Source organism: Anas platyrhynchos, chromosome 38 (genome assembly GCF_047663525.1).
Source record: "Anas platyrhynchos isolate ZD024472 breed Pekin duck chromosome 38, IASCAAS_PekinDuck_T2T, whole genome shotgun sequence".
In the NCBI taxonomy this organism is placed as follows: domain Eukaryota; kingdom Metazoa; phylum Chordata; class Aves; order Anseriformes; family Anatidae; genus Anas; species Anas platyrhynchos.
Window position 1 is genome coordinate 3,504,945 of NC_092626.1, and position 20,444 is coordinate 3,525,388.

General features: G+C 49.1%; 2 long non-coding RNA genes across 2 annotated transcripts; one reads left to right on the top strand and one right to left on the bottom strand.

Annotated features, from left to right (window-relative positions):
• Window positions 1-5,879: 5,879 nt before the first annotated feature.
• Window positions 5,880-19,906, bottom strand: LOC140001132 (uncharacterized). The gene is made up of 2 exons (XR_011806273.1): window positions 19,766-19,906; window positions 5,880-6,732 (listed from the first exon to the last, which is right to left on the bottom strand). It is a non-coding gene; the product is annotated as an uncharacterized lncRNA (long non-coding RNA).
• Window positions 6,617-20,040, top strand: LOC140001131 (uncharacterized). Its single transcript, XR_011806272.1, has 2 exons — window positions 6,617-6,757; window positions 19,791-20,040. It is a non-coding gene; the product is annotated as an uncharacterized lncRNA (long non-coding RNA).
• The last annotated feature ends 404 nt before the right edge of the window (window positions 20,041-20,444 follow it).

Below are 20,444 nucleotides of genomic sequence, written 5' to 3' on the forward strand. Positions count from 1 at the left end.
CCTACAAGCCGTAATCTACAACCGAGTTGGAGACATCGGCCTAATCCTGAGCATAGCGTGACTAGCATCAACCTTCAACACCTGAGAAATTCAACAAGCCGTACACCCCCACCAAACCCCCATCCTCCCCCTCTCCCCCTCCCCCTGTGCCAAGACAGGGCTAGGGGTCATGTGTGTGGAGGCTGAGAGACCTGCGTTTCTTAGGCCTGGTAAAGCACAGGCTCAGGGCAGACTTGTAGGAGCTCTCGAGATCTGGAAATCTACTTTCAGAGATGATGGCACATTTTGGGGAGGGAGAAAGAGCATGAGAAGGGAAAGGCACCATAATCTGCTGTTTTGGAGGTCCAGCATGGTGATGAGGAGAAGGAAATGCCACTCCAAGGGCAGTGCTATGGTAACTCAGAGGGAGTCTGGTTCAGCCCATGGCTTTGTGTTTCAAGTCAAAGGCAGTGAGGACTAGGACTCCCTCGTATGGGTAGGGAGATGCTGTGGTGGGGAAGCAGGTTGGATGTCTCCAGGCTGAAGGGGAAATGTTTCAGGCATGGTACAGGATAGGACAACCTGTGGGGAAATGTCCAAGGGCACTGACAGGACTGGAAGGCCCTGACACAGCAGAAGTCTTAATCCCCTTTGGCTATGGCTGTTGTCTATGCCACTAGGGCCTATGAGATGACACATTGTGCTCCTGACACTAGAAGCATGTAGCCTCCTTGCAGCCCTGTGCAGTGGTGGTGTACTGTTGTCCTTTAGTTGCCATCACACACCCCATATCCCACTGCCCCTTGAAGAGCAGTGTGAGGGGCAAAAGCTCTCTTCCTTGGGGCTTGATGTCAGGCCTTGGTGTTTGCTTTGATAAAACACATCAAGTTTTCCTCAGCATCAGGGCCACCTTTACTTTGCCTTTGCCTGCCTGTCATCACTGCCTCCCATCTTCTTCACTAACAAGTCCATAGGGGAGCTGTGGTGGTAATGGGCCCCAGTGGGATCCATTAACACTACAGGAAATTTCAGCATTTCTTCTGGCTTCTTCTTGATAGCCTGTGTTATTTCCTCTCAGCATCAGAGGCCCATGGACTCAGCACCAAATACACCCTGGGCCTCATTATAATGCAGAGAGACCTCCTGTGCCCTCTTTCTGCCCAGCAGTTCTTTCAAGGCTTCAGGGCTTGTACATCTAATTGGGGAGATTTCAGGTGGATAGCGAATGAGGCAGATTTCAATGAACAATTGATAATAAGGGAGTTTTCTCTTCAAGTTGGATTCTGTATTGATTTATTTCAATTCCCTGCCCTCTCCCATTGCTATTGATCCAGTGGGTCTCCTAAGGAGGTCTGGAAAGGACTTAGAACTGCTTAGAAAAGCAGTCCTTTGAGGCCAGGCACTCTGTGGTCAACCTTGCTCATCACTTCCCCTGCCCCACGTTTTCTTTCAGGAGCCACCTGGGACTTGCAGCACTTCTCCCATCAGACTTCTCCACTCAGGTCTGAAGCTTGTTACAGCTCCTTTGCATCAACTCCCATCCCTTTTCCCCACAGAACTGTCTGCACACAGGCACTGAGAGCAATGGAGAGGGACAGGCTTCCCATGGAGAGCAATGTATCACTGTTTTAGAACTTTGCCTTTGTCTTTTTCATTTTGTTGCTTTGTTTTGTTTTCATTTTTATTGACATTTTCCTAAACATTTCTAGTAATGTTAGGCCAACAACATTAAATAAGATTATTCTGTGTCTCGTACGAAGCCCCATGCCCCTTAAAAACCTTATCTGCCCAGGAATGTTCATGACAATTCACAGTCTTTGCACAAAGTGAATCACACTGAAATGTTGAACTTTCTGCAGAGATGGAGGAAAGCAGGGCCATGAACATCCATGCAATGTTCATTTTTCCAGGTGAAAAGTCCAGGAGATGTGGAAATGTGGCAAAAGTAGAACACTTGCTCAGTTTTATGGCCAGGACAGAGTATGCATTTCCCTTCAGGTAGGAAAGAAAGTGAAAAAAGCAATCTACAAGAGAAGCAGAATGAAGAGGGAGAGAATTAACACCCCAGAAAATTTCAGATTTCTTCTCACACCTCAGAGCAAATCCAGACAATGGACTTTCAGGTGCTTACAACTGGAAGACAGGAGCTGGAGGTGTAATGTAGAGGTGGCTGAGGCAGTGCCTGCCAGGCTTCAATTACAGACAAGGGAGAAGAGAAGGAGTTCACCTGCCTGGCTTTAGATGATCCCCTACAGCACAAGAAGATTCAGTCCCCACAGCATCTCCTCTGTCGGCACCAGAAATAGGGCCTGAGGTCAAAGGACCATAAGACATGTTAGCAGGGACCTCAGGAGGCCTGCAGCCCAAGCTGTCACAAGCATGGTCAGAACAGGCTGTTCAAGGCCTGATTCTGCTGCATTTTGCAAAACCAGCGAAGACAGAGACTGCACAGCCTCTGGGTGATACCCGGCTGAGCTCATGGTGAGAAGGCTTTTTGCCTTCTTTTTAGCCTGAAGCTCTCCTCTTTCACTTTCACAGCTGTTGTCTTTTGTCGTCCCGCTCTGAACCCAGCTGAAGATCCTGGCTCCACATCCTCCACAACCCCCCCAGAGATACAGCCAGAGGAGGTCCCCTTCGTCCTGCCCTTCTCCAGGCTGAACAAGCCCAGCACCTTCAGCCTCTCCTCACAGGCAGAGTGCTCCAGAGCATCTTGGGGGCCTTGTGCTAAACCCTCTGCAGCTTGCTGACATCCCTCCTGATCTAGGGACCTGAAATCTGGATGCCATCTTCCGGACCATCCCTTCCCTGCATCCCCTGGCCATTCCCAGCTCACACAGCCCAGGATGCTGCTGGCTGTCCTTGCATGTTCTAATTCCTTTGTTATTATGCTCCCTTCCTTTTCTGTCCCCTTCAACTGTTTTTACCTCAACCCACATTTTTTTCTTCCATTTTCTGATTCTCTCCCATATCCCTGAGCACAGAGAAGAGGGAGATTTTTGGCAAAGACTAAAGCAAAAAGAAGGCACTGAGTCCCTCAGTTCCATCTGTGCCCGCTGCTATGAAATGACCTCTTTGGCACAGAGGAGATGTTGGCCTCCCATGACTGGTGTGTTGGGATAGAAGGACATGGGCTGTTTAGGAAGGACAGGCTGGGGACACGAGGAAGGGGCATCGCCCTCCCTGTCAAGGAGCAGCTGGAGTGCCTGGAGCTCTGCCTGGGGATGGATGTGCCTTAGAGAGGTTCTTGGGTGCCCCTGTATTACTTTTATACCCCAGGGAGGTTCCTAGTGATCCGGAGAAAACCTTGGATGCTCTGTGGAGATGTATTGGGTTTCCAGAGACATGTCTGTGTACCCCAGGGACGTATTCGTGAACCATTGGGAGGGGCTGGAGGTCCCCATGGGGGATCTCGGCTATCCTTTGAGGTGCTTATGTATCCTGGGGAGATGCTTCTGAGTTCCATGTCAAGGCTTTTGTGTCCAGGGCAATCTTTGTTTGTACCTAGAGGTGCTTGTGTGCCCTGGGGAGATGTTACAATGCTCAAAGGAGATGCCTGGGTGCCCCAGGGGCATGTCTGGTTGCTCCAGGGACATCCCTGGATGACCCAGTGAGTGCTTGGTTGCTCCAAATAGATGCTTGGATGTTCTCAGAATGTACTTGGGTGCCTCTGGGAGATGCTTTTGTGATCTGGGAATTATTTGGGTGCCCAAAGTAGTTCTTGTGTGCCCTGGGACATGTTTGTCTTCAATGGAAGGAGCCCAGAAGTGCATGGATGGTCTGGGGTGGTGCTTGGGTGCTCCAGAGAGATGCTCATGTGCTCCAGGAAGGTTGCTTGGATCAAGCAAGGAGATGCTAGTATGCCCTGGAAAAATGCTTGGGGATTCCAGGGAGATCCTTGGGTCCTCCAGGAAGGTGCTTGTGTTCCCCAGGGAGATGCTTGTGTGGTTTCTCCAAGGAGGTGCTTCATTGCTGTGTGGAGATACTTGGGTCCTGCAAGGATTTTCTTGTGTGCCCCATGGAGATGTTTGGGTGCCCACGGTTGATGCTACTCTTCCACAGAGAGGAGCTTGGGTCTTCCAAGAAGATATTAGATAGAACTATGGAGATGCTTGGGTGCTTGAAGGATATTCTTATCTCAGGTAGATTCTTGAATACTCTAGGTAGGTGCTTAATGTCTCCAAGGAATTGTTTGGGAGCCCTGTCATGATGACTTCAGGAGGTGAGGAGGTGTTTGGGTTCCCTAGCTTGAATCTTGCATGTCAAGGGATGTGCTATGGGGCACGAGGGGATTGTTTGGAAGCCTCAGAAGGTTTGGGTGCACCACAAAGTTCCCTGTGTTCTCCAGGAAGATGCTTCTGTGCTGTTAGGAAAGGCTTGTGTCGTCCAAGAAGTGTTTTTTTTTTTTTGTTTTGTTTTTTTTGTTTTTTTTTGTTTTTGTTTTGTTTTGTTTTGTTTTGTTTTTGGGTGGGGGGATATGCTTGGGAACTCAAAAGGGGTGCCCTGTGGAGATTTTGAGTGCCTCAGGAGGTTTCCCCAGGCAAATGTTTGTGTGCCCAGCAGAGATGCCTGGCTTCTCACAACATATACCTGGTTGCCAAAGGGAGATGCTTGGGTGTCAAAGAAAGATGTCAATATGTTCTGGAGATACTTGAGTTCCCTTGGAAATGCCTCAGTACCTAGGTGAGATGACTGTGGGATATAGAGAGTTGCTGGAGCTTGGAGCAAGCAAGCGCCTCCATGGGGCACAAAAGCATCACTCGTGCTCCTCAGTATCTCCATAGGGCATGCATGAACATTCTTGGAGCTCCCAAGCACCTCCCTACAGCCATCGAGCACCTCCAAGGAGAATACACACATGGCTCTGGGATGCCCAGGATTTCCCAGTGTCACCCACAAACCTCTATGGACTCCTGAAGCCCCTCAGCCTGGCACACCACACGTCTCTGGGGCACTCAGTCATCTGACATCCGAGTCCAGAGAAGGGTGATGAAGCTCGTGAGGGGCCTGGAGAACAAGTCCTACGAGGAGTGGCTGAGGGAGCTGGGCTTGTTCAGCCTGGAGAAAAGGAGGTTCAGGGGCGACCTTATCGCTCTCTACAGGTACCTTAAAGGAGGCTGTAGTGAGGTGGGGGTTGGCCTGTTCTCCCACGTGCCTGGTGACAGGACGAGGGGGAATGGGCTTAAGTTGCGCCAGGGGAGTTTTAGGTTGGATGTTAGGAAGAACTTCTTTACCGAAAGGGTTGTTAGACATTGGAACGGGCTGCCCAGGGAAGTGGTGGAGTCACCATCCCTGGAGGTCTTTAAAAGATGTTTAGATGTAGAACTTAGGGATATGTTTTAGTGGGGACTGTTAGTGTTAGGTCAGAGGTTGGACGCGATGATCTTGAGGTCTCTTCCAACCTAGAAATTCTGTGATTCTGTGATTCTGTGATCTCTTTAGAGTACCCAAGCTTATCCAAAGGGTAGACAAGCATCTTCATGGAGGAGCCAAGGACCTCCTTGGGGTGGCCAGGCATTTCCACAGGGTACCCAATCATCTTCCCAAGAGAAACAAAGCACCTCTCTTGAGGCACCAAGCATCTCTGAACAACACTAAAACAGTCCCCTGGAGCAATCAAATATCTCCCCAGGACAAAGAAGCATCTCCATCAGGTACCCAAGCACCTTCCCAGGGCATCCAAGCACCTTCCTGGAACACTCAAGTAACTTCATGGGACACATAAAGTGTCCCTAGGGGAATCCTAGAATCTCCTGTGTAGTCCCCAGCAAGTTTCTGGACCTTGCCAAGGACCAATCCAAGGCACCTTGCGTTTCCCTGAAAACCCCCATCCTCCCCCTCCTAGGACTAATCCTCGCCGCTGCGGGGAAATCCGCACAATTTGGTCTACACCCATGACTACCTGCAGCCATGGAAGGCCCCACCCCCGTATCTGCCCTATTACACTCCAGCACCATAGTCGTAGCCGGGATCTTCCTACTTATCCGCATACACCCGCTACTAGCCTCCAACCAAACAGCCCTAACTGCATGTCTATGCCTCGGCGCCCTATCAACCCTATTCGCCGCCACATGCGCCCTAACCCAAAACGACATTAAAAAAATCATCGCTTTCTCAACATCCAGTCAGCTCGGACTAATAATAGTCGCCATCGGACTAAACCTCCCCCAACTAGCGTTCTTACACATCTCAACCCATGCCTTCTTCAAAGCCATACTGTTCCTATGCTCCGGGTCCATTATCCACAGCCTAAACGGAGAACAGGACATCCGAAAAATAGGCGGCCTGCAAAAAACACTCCCAGTCACTACCTCCTGCCTAACCATTGGCAATCTAGCACTCATGGGAACCCCATTTTTAGCTGGATTTTACTCAAAAGACCTCATAATCGAAAGCCTAAATACATCCTACTTAAACACCTGGGCCCTATCACTAACCCTCCTAGCCACAGCATTCACTGCAACCTACAGCATCCGCATAACCCTCCTAGTCCAAGCCGGGCGAACTCGTATCCCCCCAATCACACCAATAAACGAAAACAACCCACTAATCACTGCCCCCCTAACTCGCCTTGCCCTAGGCAGCATCATGGCAGGAATACTAATCACCTCCTTCATCACACCAACCAAAACACCCCCAATAACCATACCCCTCATCACCAAAACTGCTGCCATCCTAGTGACAGTCCTAGGAGTCATCCTAGCCCTTGAGCTCTCGAACATAACACACACCCTCACCCACCCCAAACCAAGCCGCCTCGTAAACTTCTCCTCCCTGCTAGGCTACTTCAACCCCCTGGTCCACCGATTCTGCTCCAAAACCCTGCTAGAAAAGGGGCAAAACATCGCCCTACACCTAATTGACCTCTCCTGGCTCAAAAAAATAGGGCCAGAAGGCCTCGCCGAGCTGCAGGTGGCCGCAAGCAAAGCCGCAACCCTGGCGCACACCGGGCTTATCAAAACCTACTTAGGATCTTTCGCCCTATCCATCCTAGTAATAATCCTGACCACACAGACCTTCTAATGGCCCCAAACATCCGCAAATCCCACCCCCTACTAAAAATAATCAACAACTCCCTAATCGACCTTCCCGCGCCCTCTAATATCTCCGCCTGATGAAACTTCGGGTCTCTACTCGCCATCTGCCTGGCCACACAAATCCTCACAGGCCTCCTACTGGCTATGCACTACACCGCAGACACATCCCTTGCTTTCTCCTCAGTGACCAACACATGCCGAAACGTCCAATATGGCTGACTCATCCGCAACCTCCACGCCAATGGCGCCTCATTCTTCTTCATCTGCATCTACCTGCACATCGGACGAGGCTTCTACTACGGCTCCTACCTGTATAAAGAAACCTGAAATACAGGAGTAATCCTACTGCTCACTCTTATAGCAACCGCCTTTGTAGGTTATGTCCTGCCATGAGGACAAATATCATTCTGAGGAGCTACCGTAATTACCAACTTATTTTCAGCCCTCCCATACATCGGACAGACCCTGGTAGAATGGGCCTGAGGAGGATTCTCGGTGGACAACCCAACCCTAACCCGATTCTTCGCCATTCACTTCCTACTGCCCTTTTTAATCGCAGGAATCACCCTAGTCCACTTAACCTTCCTACACGAATCAGGCTCAAACAACCCCCTAGGTCTTGTATCAGACTGTGACAAAATCCCATTCCACCCCTACTTCTCCTTCAAAGACCTCCTAGGATTTATCCTCATGCTTACCCCCCTCATAGCACTAGCCCTATTCTCACCTAACCTTCTAGGGGACCCAGAAAACTTCACCCCCGCAAACCCCCTAGTAACCCCACCACACATTAAACCAGAATGATACTTCCTATTCGCCTACGCCATCCTGCGATCAATCCCAAACAAACTAGGAGGCGTCCTAGCACTAGCCGCCTCCGTACTAATCCTATTCCTGGTCCCCTTCCTCCACAAATCAAAACAACGAACAATAACATTCCGGCCGCTCTCCCAGCTCCTATTCTGAACACTAGTGGCCAACCTCCTCGTCCTAACATGAGTGGGAAGCCAACCTGTCGAACACCCATTCATCATCATCGGGCAACTCGCATCAATTACTTACTTCACCATCCTCCTATTCCTCTTCCCTGCCGTAAGTGCCCTAGAAAACAAAACGCTTAACTGCTAAATACTCTAATAGTTTATACAAAACATTGGTCTTGTAAACCAAAGACTGAAGACTAACCACTTCTTAGAGTACTCCCAGGCCTCAGAAAAAAAGGGATTAAACCTTTATCTCCAGCTCCCAAAGCTGGTATTTTACAATAAACTATTCTCTGATCCCGACCCCTAAACTGCCCGAATAGCCCCCCGAGACAACCCCCGCACAAGCTCCAACACAACAAATAAAGTCAACAAGAGCCCTCAACCTGCAACCAAAAACATCCCAACCCCACGCGAATAAAGCATAACCACCCCACTAAAATCCAGCCGTACAGTAAACATTCCAACACTATCAACAGTTACAACCCCTAACCCCCAAGACCCAACAAACCCACCCAATACCAACCCCCCTAAAACCACCGCCGCAAGTGCCGCCGCATGTCCAACCACACGTCAATCCCCCCAAGCTTCCGGAAAAGGCTCCGCGGCCAGAGCTACAGAGTAGACAAATACTACCAACATGCCCCCCAAATACACCATAAACATCACCAGGGCTACAAACGAAACCCCAAGGCTCAACAACCATCCGCACCCAGCCACAGATGCTAAAACTAAGCCAACTACCCCATAGTACGGCGAAGGATTCGATGCTACACCTAAAACACCCACAACAAAGCAGATTCCTAGAAAAAATACAAAATAAGTCATTATTCCTGCTCGGCCACTACCCGAGACCTACGGCTCGAAAAGCCGTTATTGTTATTTTCAACTACAAGAACAGTTAGAATAGCCTAATAATGCTCTCAGGACCCCCCCCCCCTTCCCCCCCCAGGGGTTGCGGGGTTATTTGGTTATGCATATCGTGCATACATTTATATTCCCCATATATTAACCTATGGTCCCGGTAATAAACACTATTAACCAACTATCCTACATGCACGGACTAAACCCATCACATGTTAACGGACATACCCTACTCAACGGACTACCCTCCCAACGGACCCAGAGTGAATGCTCTAATACCCAACACCCTCAACACCACATAACATGCCCCCAACCAGAACAAGGCCCCATAAGATGAATGCTTGACAGACATACCCTACCAACGTCCAGGTTCCCCTCCATCCCCCATTACTCATGAGGCTGCGTACCAGATGGATTTATTAATCGTACACCTCACGTGAAATCAGCAATCCTTGCACATAATGTCCGATGTGACTAGCTTCAGGCCCATACGTTCCCCCTAAACCCCTCGCCCTCCTCACATTTTTGCACCTCTGGTTCCTCGGTCAGGGCCATCAATTGGGTTCACTCACCTCTCCTTGCCCTTCAAAGTGGCATCTGTGGAATACTTCCACCATCTCAATGCGTAATCGCGGCATCCTCCAGCTTTTTGGCGCCTCTGGTTCCTTTTATTTTTTCCGGGGTTACCTCACAGCTGGCCCTTCCCAGTGACTTCGGGGGTCCCACAATCTAGGCCTGGACACACCTGCGTTATCGCGCTATCCTATATCTCAGGGATTACTCAATGAGACGGTTGGCGTATATGGGGAATCACCTTGACACTGATGCACTTTGACCACATTCAGTTAATGCTCTCTCCACAGCTCTATATAATAGGGCTATTTAGTGAATGCTCGATGGACATACTTTAAAAACAAAAACCACCCCAACCACAACCCCACAATATATATATACACAAAACGAATGCATAACAACATGACCTAAATTTATTAGAGAAACTCCAGCACTAAAGACGATCCAAATCCGATGACAATCATTACTTTGACCTAACAAATATTACCCAATTAACCAGCCACCTGCCCCGTCCACATAGCTTACCACAAAAGCATGGCACTGAAGCTGCCAAGACGGCACACGAACATGCCTGCGGACAAAAGACTTAGTCCTAACCTTACAGTTGGTTTTTGCTAGACATATACATGCAAGTATCCGCGCCCCAGTGTAAATGCCCTCAATAGCCTTCACCCCAGGCCTTAAGGAGCGGGTATCAGGCACACCCAAGCAGTAGCCCAAGACGCCTTGCTAAGCCACGCCCCCACGGGTATTCAGCAGTAGTTAACATTAAGCAATGAGTGCAAACTCGACTTAGTCATAGCAAGCCTCCACCCAAGGGTCGGTAAATCTTGTGCCAGCCACCGCGGTCATACAAGAGACCCAAATCAACTGTCCTACAAGCGGCGTAAAGAGTGGTAAGATGCCTATCCTACCTAACTAAGATCAAAATGCAACTAAGCTGTCGCAAGCACAAGATGCACCTAAACACACCATCAAGATGATCTTAGAAACTAGCGATTAATTTGAACCCACGAAAGCCAGGGCCCAAACTGGGATTAGATACCCCACTATGCCTGGCCCTAAATCTTGATACTTACCCTACCGAAGTATCCGCCAGAGAACTACGAGCACAAACGCTTAAAACTCTAAGGACTTGGCGGTGCCCTAAACCCACATAGAGCAGCCTGTTCTGTAATTGATGATCCACGATCAACCCAACCGCCCCTTGCCAAGCACAGCCTACATACCGCCGTCGCCAGCCCACCTCGAATGAGAGCACAACAGTGGGCGCAACAGCACCCCGCTAATAAGACAGGTCAAGGTATAGCCTATGGGACGGAAGAAATGGGCTACATTCCCTATGCATAGGGCAACACGGAAAGAAGTATGAAACTGCTTCTAGAAGGAGGATTTAGCAGTAAAGCGGGACAATAAAGCTCGCTTTAAGCCGGCCCTAGGGCACGTACATACCGCCCGTCACCCTCCTCATAAGCCACACCCCCACATAACTAATACCACGTAAATGCCAAAGATGAGGTAAGTCGTAACAAGGTAAGTGTACCGGAAGGTGTACTTAGAATACTCAAGACGTAGCTATAACCCCAAAGCACTCAGCTTACACCTGAGAGATATCTGCTAAACCAGGTCGTCTTGAAGCCTTCCTCTAGCTCAGCCGCTTAAACAACGCAAAACTAAAGAATCCCACTAATTAAGACTTAACCAAAACATTTTCTAGTCCTAGTATAGGCGATAGAAAAGACACTTAGACGCGATAGAGACCAGTACCGTAAGGGAAAGATGAAATAATAGTGAAAACTAAAGCAAGAGACAGCAAAGACTAACCCTTGTACCTTTTGCATCATGATTTAGCAAGAACAACCAAGCAAAGTGAACTGAAGTTTGCCATCCCGAAACCCAAGCGAGCTACTTACGAGCAGCTATTAGAGCAAACCCGTCTCTGTTGCAAAAGAGTGGGATGACTTGTCAGTAGAGGTGAAAAGCCAACCGAGCTGGGTGATAGCTGGTTACCTGTGAAATGAATCTAAGTTCTCCCTTAATCTTCCCTACCGGACAACACCCAGAACCACAATGAGATGATTAAGAGCTATTTAATGGAGGTACAGCTCCATTAAAAAAGGACACAACCTCGACTAGCGGATAAATCTAATCACCAACCTTACTGTGGGCCTTAAAGCAGCCATCAACAAAGAGTGCGTCAAAGCTCCCCACTCAAAAATGCCAAAACAAGATGAATCCCTTACCACAAACAGGTTAACCTATGAATATAGGAGAATTAATGCTAAAATGAGTAACTTGGGGCCACACTCACCCCTCTAGCGGCGCAAGCTTACATGAGAACATTATTAACAGACCCAGACATATACAAAAACTCCTACAAGACCAGGTATAAACTCACCCTGTTAACCCGACTCAGGAGCGCCCATAAGAGAGATTAAAATCTGTGAAAGGAACTCGGCAAAACAAGGCCCGACTGTTTACCAAAAACATAGCCTTCAGCAAACAAACAAGTATTGAAGGTGATGCCTGCCCAGTGACCTAGGTTAAACGGCCGCGGTATCCTAACCGTGCAAAGGTAGCGCAATCAATTGTCCCATAAATCGAGACTTGTATGAATGGCTAAACGAGGTCTTAACTGTCTCTCACGGATAATCAGTGAAATTGATCTCCCCGTGCAAAAGCGGGGATGTGAACATAAGACGAGAAGACCCTGTGGAACTTAAAAATCAACGGCCACCGCGAACCTAAGACTAAACCCACCGGGGCTACAGACATCGCAGAGCATGGCCGATATTTTTCGGTTGGGGCGACCTTGGAGAACAACAGATCCTCCAAAAACAAGACCACACCTCTTTACTTAGAGCCACCCCTCAAAGTGCTAATAGTGACCAGACCCAATATAATTGATTAATGGACCAAGCTACCCCAGGGATAACAGCGCAATCCCCCTCAAGAGCCCCTATCGACAGGGGGGTTTACGACCTCGATGTTGGATCAGGACATCCTAATGGTGCAGCCGCTATTAAGGGTTCGTTTGTTCAACGATTAATAGTCCTACGTGATCTGAGTTCAGACCGGAGCAATCCAGGTCGGTTTCTATCTATGAACTACTCTCCCCAGTACGAAAGGACCGGGAAAGGAAGGCCAATACTACAAGCACGCCTTCCCTCTAAGTAGTGAAACCAACTCAACTATGAAGAGGACTCCCCCCACCACCCCAATCCTAGAAAAGGATCAGCTAGAGTGGCAGAGCCCGGCAAATGCAAAAGGCTTAAGCCCTTTACCCAGAGGTTCAAATCCTCTCCCTAGCTACACATGCCACAAACAACAATAGTAAGCTACCTCATTATAGCCCTGCTATACATCATCCCAATCTTAATTGCCGTGGCTTTCTTGACTCTAGTAGAACGAAAAATTCTAAGCTACATGCAATCCCGTAAAGGCCCCAACATCATGGGGCCTTTTGGCCTGCTCCAGCCCATTGCAGACGGAATCAAACTATTCACTAAAGAACCCATTCGACCTTCCACCTCCTCACCGCTCCTCTTCATCATAATGCCCATACTAGCCCTCCTCCTAGCCCTCACCGCCTGAGTGCCCCTCCCCCTCCCGTTCTCACTAGTAGACCTGAACCTTGGGGTCCTCTTTATAGTAGCCATATCAAGCTTAGCCGTCTACTCAATCCTGTGATCAGGCTGAGCCTCAAACTCAAAATATGCACTAATCGGAGCCCTACGGGCAGTTGCACAAACCATCTCATATGAAGTAACACTAGCACTCATCCTACTATCAGTAATCATACTAACCGGAAACTACACACTCAGCACTTTTGCCATCGCACAAGAACCCCTTTACCTCATCTTCTCCTCGTGGCCCCTGGCAATAATGTGATATGTATCCACCCTAGCAGAAACAAACCGGGCCCCATTTGACCTGACAGAGGGCGAGTCTGAGCTGGTCTCAGGGTTTAACGTTGAATATGCCGCAGGGCCTTTCGCCCTGTTTTTCCTAGCTGAATATGCCAACATCATGCTGATAAACACGCTCACAGCCATCATCTTCCTTAACCCAAGCGCCCTAGGGCCCCCTACAGAGCTATTCCCCATCATCCTAGCCACAAAAGTCCTCCTACTATCCTCCGGCTTCCTATGGGTCCGAGCCTCCTACCCCCGATTCCGATATGACCAGCTTATGCACCTCCTATGAAAAAACTTCCTACCCCTCACACTAGCCCTATGCCTCTGACACACTAGCCTACCCATCTGCTACGCAGGCCTACCTCCTTCCATAAGGAAATGTGCCTGAGCTCAAAGGGTCACTATGATAAAGTGAACATAGAGGTACAACAGCCCTCTCATTTCCTATTGACCTTAGAAAAGTAGGAATTGAACCTACACAGAAGAGATCAAAACTCTCCATACTTCCCTTATATTATTTTCTAGTAGAGTCAGCTAATCAAGCTACCGGGCCCACACCCCGGAAATGATGGTTCAACCCCCTCCTCTATTAATGAACCCCCATGCAACCCCAGTCCTAGTCCTCAGTCTCGCATTAGGCACAACAATCACAATCTCTAGCAACCACTGAATCCTAGCCTGAACCGGACTAGAAATTAACACACTAGCCATCATCCCCCTAATCTCCAAATCCCACCACCCGCGAGCAGTAGAAGCCGCAACAAAATACTTCTTGACACAGGCAGCTGCCTCCGCCCTAGTACTATTCTCCAGCATAACCAACACCTGAGCCACCGGCCAGTGAGACATCACACAACTTAACCACCCAACCTCATGTCTACTGCTCACAGCAGCAATCACAATTAAACTAGGCCTGGTCCCATTTCACTTCTGATTCCCAGAAGTCCTACAAGGATCCCCCCTAATAACAGCCCTCCTACTCTCAACCCTCATAAAATTCCCCCCACTGACCCTCCTCCTAATGACATCTAAATCTCTCAACCCAGCCCTACTTACCGCAATAGCCCTGGCCTCAGCAGCATTGGGAGGCTGAATAGGACTAAATCAAACACAAACACGCAAAATCCTAGCCTTCTCATCCATCTCTCACCTAGGCTGAATCGCCATCATCCTAGTCTACAGCCCCAAGCTAGCACTACTCACCTTCTATCTCTACACAATCATGACATCAGCTGTATTCATGGCCCTAAACAAGATTAAAGCTCTCAACCTGTCCATAATCCTAACCTCATGGACAAAAACCCCGGTACTAAACGCCACCCTAATGCTAGTACTGCTGTCCCTAGCAGGCCTCCCCCCACTGACAGGGTTTATGCCAAAGTGACTCATCATCCAAGAGCTAACTAAGCAAGAAATAACACCCGCAGCCATAGCAATCGCCATGCTATCCCTACTTAGCCTATTCTTCTACCTACGCCTCGCATACCACTCAACAATCACCCTCCCACCAAACTCGTCCAACCACATAAAACAGTGGTACACTAGCAAACCCCCAAGCACGCCCACCGCAATCCTAGCCTCACTATCAATCCTCCTACTCCCCCTCTCCCCCATAGTCCACGCTATTGTCTAGAAACTTAGGATAACACCCACCTAAACCGAAGGCCTTCAAAGCCTTAAATAAGAGTTAAACCCTCTTAGTTTCTGCGCTAAGACCAACAGGACACTAACCTGTATCTCCTGGATGCAAACCAGACGCTTTAATTAAGCTAAAGCCTTTACTAGACAGACGGGCTTCGATCCCGCAAAATTTTAGTTAACAGCTAAACGCCCAAACCTACTGGCCTCTGCCTAAGGCCCCGGTACACTCTCGTGCACATCGATGAGCTTGCAACTCAACATGAACTTCACCACAGGGCCGATAAGAAGAGGAATTGAACCTCTGTAAAAAGGACTACAGCCTAATGCTTTAAACACTCAGCCATCTTACCCGTGACCTTCATCAATCGATGACTATTTTCTACCAATCACAAAGACATCGGTACTCTATACCTTATCTTCGGGGCATGAGCCGGAATAATTGGCACAGCACTCAGCCTACTGATCCGAGCAGAGCTAGGCCAGCCAGGGACCCTCCTGGGCGACGACCAAATTTATAACGTGATCGTCACCGCTCACGCCTTCGTAATAATCTTCTTCATGGTAATGCCCATCATAATTGGAGGGTTCGGCAACTGATTGGTCCCCCTGATAATCGGTGCCCCCGACATAGCATTCCCACGAATAAACAACATAAGCTTCTGACTCCTCCCGCCATCATTCCTTCTTCTACTCGCCTCATCCACTGTAGAAGCTGGCGCTGGTACAGGTTGAACCGTATACCCACCTCTAGCAGGCAACCTAGCCCACGCCGGAGCCTCAGTAGACCTGGCTATCTTCTCACTTCACCTGGCCGGTGTCTCCTCCATCCTCGGAGCCATTAACTTCATTACCACAGCCATCAACATAAAACCCCCCGCACTCTCACAATACCAAACCCCACTTTTCGTCTGATCAGTCCTAATTACCGCCATCCTGCTCCTCCTATCACTCCCCGTCCTCGCCGCCGGCATCACAATGCTACTAACCGACCGAAACCTAAACACCACATTCTTTGATCCTGCCGGAGGGGGAGACCCAATCCTGTACCAGCACCTATTTTGATTCTTCGGCCACCCAGAAGTCTATATCTTAATCCTCCCAGGATTCGGAATTATCTCCCACGTAGTCACATACTACTCGGGCAATAAGGAACCCTTTGGCTACATAGGAATAGTCTGAGCCATGCTATCCATCGGCTTCCTGGGATTTATCGTCTGAGCCCACCACATGTTCACTGTAGGAATAGACGTTGACACCCAGGCCTACTTCACATCCGCCACTATAATCATCGCCATCCCTACCGGAATCAAAGTCTTTAGCTGACTCGCCACCCTACACGGAGGGACAATCAAATGAGATCCCCCAATACTCTGAGCTCTAGGGTTTATCTTCCTATTTACCATCGGAGGACTAACAGGGATCGTCCTTGCGAACTCCTCCCTAGATATCGCCCTGCATGACACGTACTACGTAGTCGCCCACTTCCACTACGTACTATCTATGGGCGCTGTCTTTGCCATCCTAGCTGGATTCACTCACTGATTCCCCCTTCTTACAGGATTCACCCTACACCAAACATGAGCAAAAGCCCACTTCGGAGTGATATTTACAGGGGTAAACCTAACATTCTTCCCCCAACACTTCCTAGGCCTGGCAGGAATGCCCCGACGATACTCGGACTACCCTGATGCCTACACACTGTGAAACACCGTCTCCTCTATTGGGTCCCTGATCTCAATAGTGGCCGTAATCATACTAATGTTCATCATCTGAGAAGCCTTCTCAGCCAAACGGAAAGTCCTCCAACCAGAATTAACCGCCACAAACATTGAGTGAATCCACGGCTGCCCCCCTCCATACCACACCTTCGAGGAGCCAGCTTTCGTTCAAGTACAAGAAAGGAAGGAATCGAACCTCCATACACTGGTTTCAAGCCAGCTGCATTAACCACTCATGCTTCTTTCTCATGAGATGTTAGTAAACCAATTACATAGCCTTGTCAAGGCTAAATCACAGGTGAAAGCCCTGTACATCTCACGTGGCCAACCACTCCCAACTAGGATTCCAAGACGCCTCATCACCCATTATAGAAGAACTCGTTGAATTCCACGACCACGCTCTGATTGTTGCCTTAGCTATCTGCAGCCTAGTCCTATACCTCTTAGCCCACATGCTAATAGAAAAACTATCATCCAATGCAGTAGACGCCCAAGAAGTAGAACTAATCTGAACAATCCTACCCGCCATCGTCCTAGTACTCCTCGCCCTCCCATCCCTACAAATCCTGTACATAATAGACGAAATCGACGAGCCAGACCTCACACTAAAAGCCATTGGCCACCAGTGATACTGAAGCTACGAATACACAGACTTCAAGGACCTCTCATTCGACTCCTACATAATTCCCACCACAGACCTGCCAAATGGACACTTCCGACTCTTAGAAGTTGACCACCGCGTAGTCGTACCCATAGAGTCACCGATCCGCGTAATTATTACTGCCGGAGACGTACTTCACTCATGAGCAGTTCCAACGCTCGGAGTTAAAACAGATGCAATCCCAGGCCGACTAAACCAAACCTCATTCATTACCACCCGGCCTGGGATTTTCTACGGCCAGTGCTCAGAAATCTGCGGGGCTAACCACAGCTACATGCCTATTGTAGTAGAATCTACCCCACTCCCATACTTTGAAGCCTGATCATCCCTCCTATCATCATCCTAATCATTAAGAAGCTATGCAACAGCACTAGCCTTTTAAGCTAGCTAAAGAGGAATTATCCCCTCCTTAATGGCATGCCTCAACTCATCAAAAGCATCAAAATTTTGCGGGATCGAAGCCCGTCTGTCTAGTAAAGGCTTTAGCTTAATTAAAGCGTCTGGTTTGCATCCAGGAGATACAGGTTAGTGTCCTGTTGGTCTTAGCGCAGAAACTAAGAGGGTTTAACTCTTATTTAAGGCTTTGAAGGCCTTCGGTTTAGGTGGGTGTTATCCTAAGTTTCTAGACAATAGCGTGGACTATGGGGGAGAGGGGGAGTAGGAGGATTGATAGTGAGGCTAGGATTGCGGTGGGCGTGCTTGGGGGTTTGCTAGTGTACCACTGTTTTATGTGGTTGGACGAGTTTGGTGGGAGGGTGATTGTTGAGTGGTATGCGAGGCGTAGGTAGAAGAATAGGCTAAGTAGGGATAGCATGGCGATTGCTATGGCTGCGGGTGTTATTTCTTGCTTAGTTAGCTCTTGGATGATGAGTCACTTTGGCATAAACCCTGTCAGTGGGGGGAGGCCTGCTAGGGACAGCAGTACTAGCATTAGGGTGGCGTTTAGTACCGGGGTTTTTGTCCATGAGGTTAGGATTATGGACAGGTTGAGAGCTTTAATCTTGTTTAGGGCCATGAATACAGCTGATGTCATGATTGTGTAGAGATAGAAGGTGAGTAGTGCTAGCTTGGGGCTGTAGACTAGGATGATGGCGATTCAGCCTAGGTGAGAGATGGATGAGAAGGCTAGGATTTTGCGTGTTTGTGTTTGATTTAGTCCTATTCAGCCTCCCAATGCTGCTGAGGCCAGGGCTATTGCGGTAAGTAGGGCTGGGTTGAGGGAGATTTGTGGAGGAAGGGGACCAGGAATAGGATTAGTACGGAGGCGGCTAGTGCTAGGACGCCTCCTAGTTTGTTTGGGATTGATCGCAGGATGGCGTAGGCGAATAGGAAGTATCATTCTGGTTTAATGTGTGGTGGGGTTACTAGGGGGTTTGCGGGGGTGAAGTTTTCTGGGTCCCCTAGAAGGTTAGGTGAGAATAGGGCTAGTGCTATGAGGGGGGTAAGCATGAGGATAAATCCTAGGAGGTCTTTGAAGGAGAAGTAGGGGTGGAATGGGATTTTGTCACAGTCTGATACAAGACCTAGGGGGTTGTTTGAGCCTGATTCGTGTAGGAAGGTTAAGTGGACTAGGGTGATTCCTGCGATTAAAAAGGGCAGTAGGAAGTGAATGGCGAAGAATCGGGTTAGGGTTGGGTTGTCCACCGAGAATCCTCCTCAGGCCCATTCTACCAGGGTCTGTCCGATGTATGGGAGGGCTGAAAATAAGTTGGTAATTACGGTAGCTCCTCAGAATGATATTTGTCCTCATGGCAGGACATAACCTACAAAGGCGGTTGCTATAAGAGTGAGCAGTAGGATTACTCCTGTATTTCAGGTTTCTTTATACAGGTAGGAGCCGTAGTAGAAGCCTCGTCCGATGTGCAGGTAGATGCAGATGAAGAAGAATGAGGCGCCATTGGCGTGGAGGTTGCGGATGAGTCAGCCATATTGGACGTTTCGGCATGTGTTGGTCACTGAGGAGAAAGCAAGGGATGTGTCTGCGGTGTAGTGCATAGCCAGTAGGAGGCCTGTGAGGATTTGTGTGGCCAGGCAGATGGCGAGCAGAGACCCGAAGTTTCATCAGGCGGAGATATTAGAGGGCGCGGGAAGGTCGATTAGGGAGTTGTTGATTATTTTTAGTAGGGGGTGGGATTTGCGGATGTTTGGGGCCATTAGAAGGTCTGTGTGGTCAGGATTATTACTAGGATGGATAGGGCGAAAGATCCTAAGTAGGTTTTGATAAGCCCGGTGTGCGCCAGGGTTGCGGCTTTGCTTGCGGCCACCTGCAGCTCGGCGAGGCCTTCTGGCCCTATTTTTTTGAGCCAGGAGAGGTCAATTAGGTGTAGGGCGATGTTTTGCCCCTTTTCTAGCAGGGTTTTGGAGCAGAATCGGTGGACCAGGGGGTTGAAGTAGCCTAGCAGGGAGGAGAAGTTTACGAGGCGGCTTGGTTTGGGGTGGGTGAGGGTGTGTGTTATGTTCGAGAGCTCAAGGGCTAGGATGACTCCTAGGACTGTCACTAGGATGGCAGCAGTTTTGGTGATGAGGGGTATGGTTATTGGGGGTGTTTTGGTTGGTGTGATGAAGGAGGTGATTAGTATTCCTGCCATGATGCTGCCTAGGGCAAGGCGAGTTAGGGGGGCAGTGATTAGTGGGTTGTTTTCGTTTATTGGTGTGATTGGGGGGATACGAGTTCGCCCGGCTTGGACTAGGAGGGTTATGCGGATGCTGTAGGTTGCAGTGAATGCTGTGGCTAGGAGGGTTAGTGATAGGGCCCAGGTGTTTAAGTAGGATGTATTTAGGCTTTCGATTATGAGGTCTTTTGAGTAAAATCCAGCTAAAAATGGGGTTCCCATGAGTGCTAGATTGCCAATGGTTAGGCAGGAGGTAGTGACTGGGAGTGTTTTTTGCAGGCCGCCTATTTTTCGGATGTCCTGTTCTCCGTTTAGGCTGTGGATAATGGACCCGGAGCATAGGAACAGTATGGCTTTGAAGAAGGCATGGGTTGAGATGTGTAAGAACGCTAGTTGGGGGAGGTTTAGTCCGATGGCGACTATTATTAGTCCGAGCTGACTGGATGATGAGAAAGCGATGAT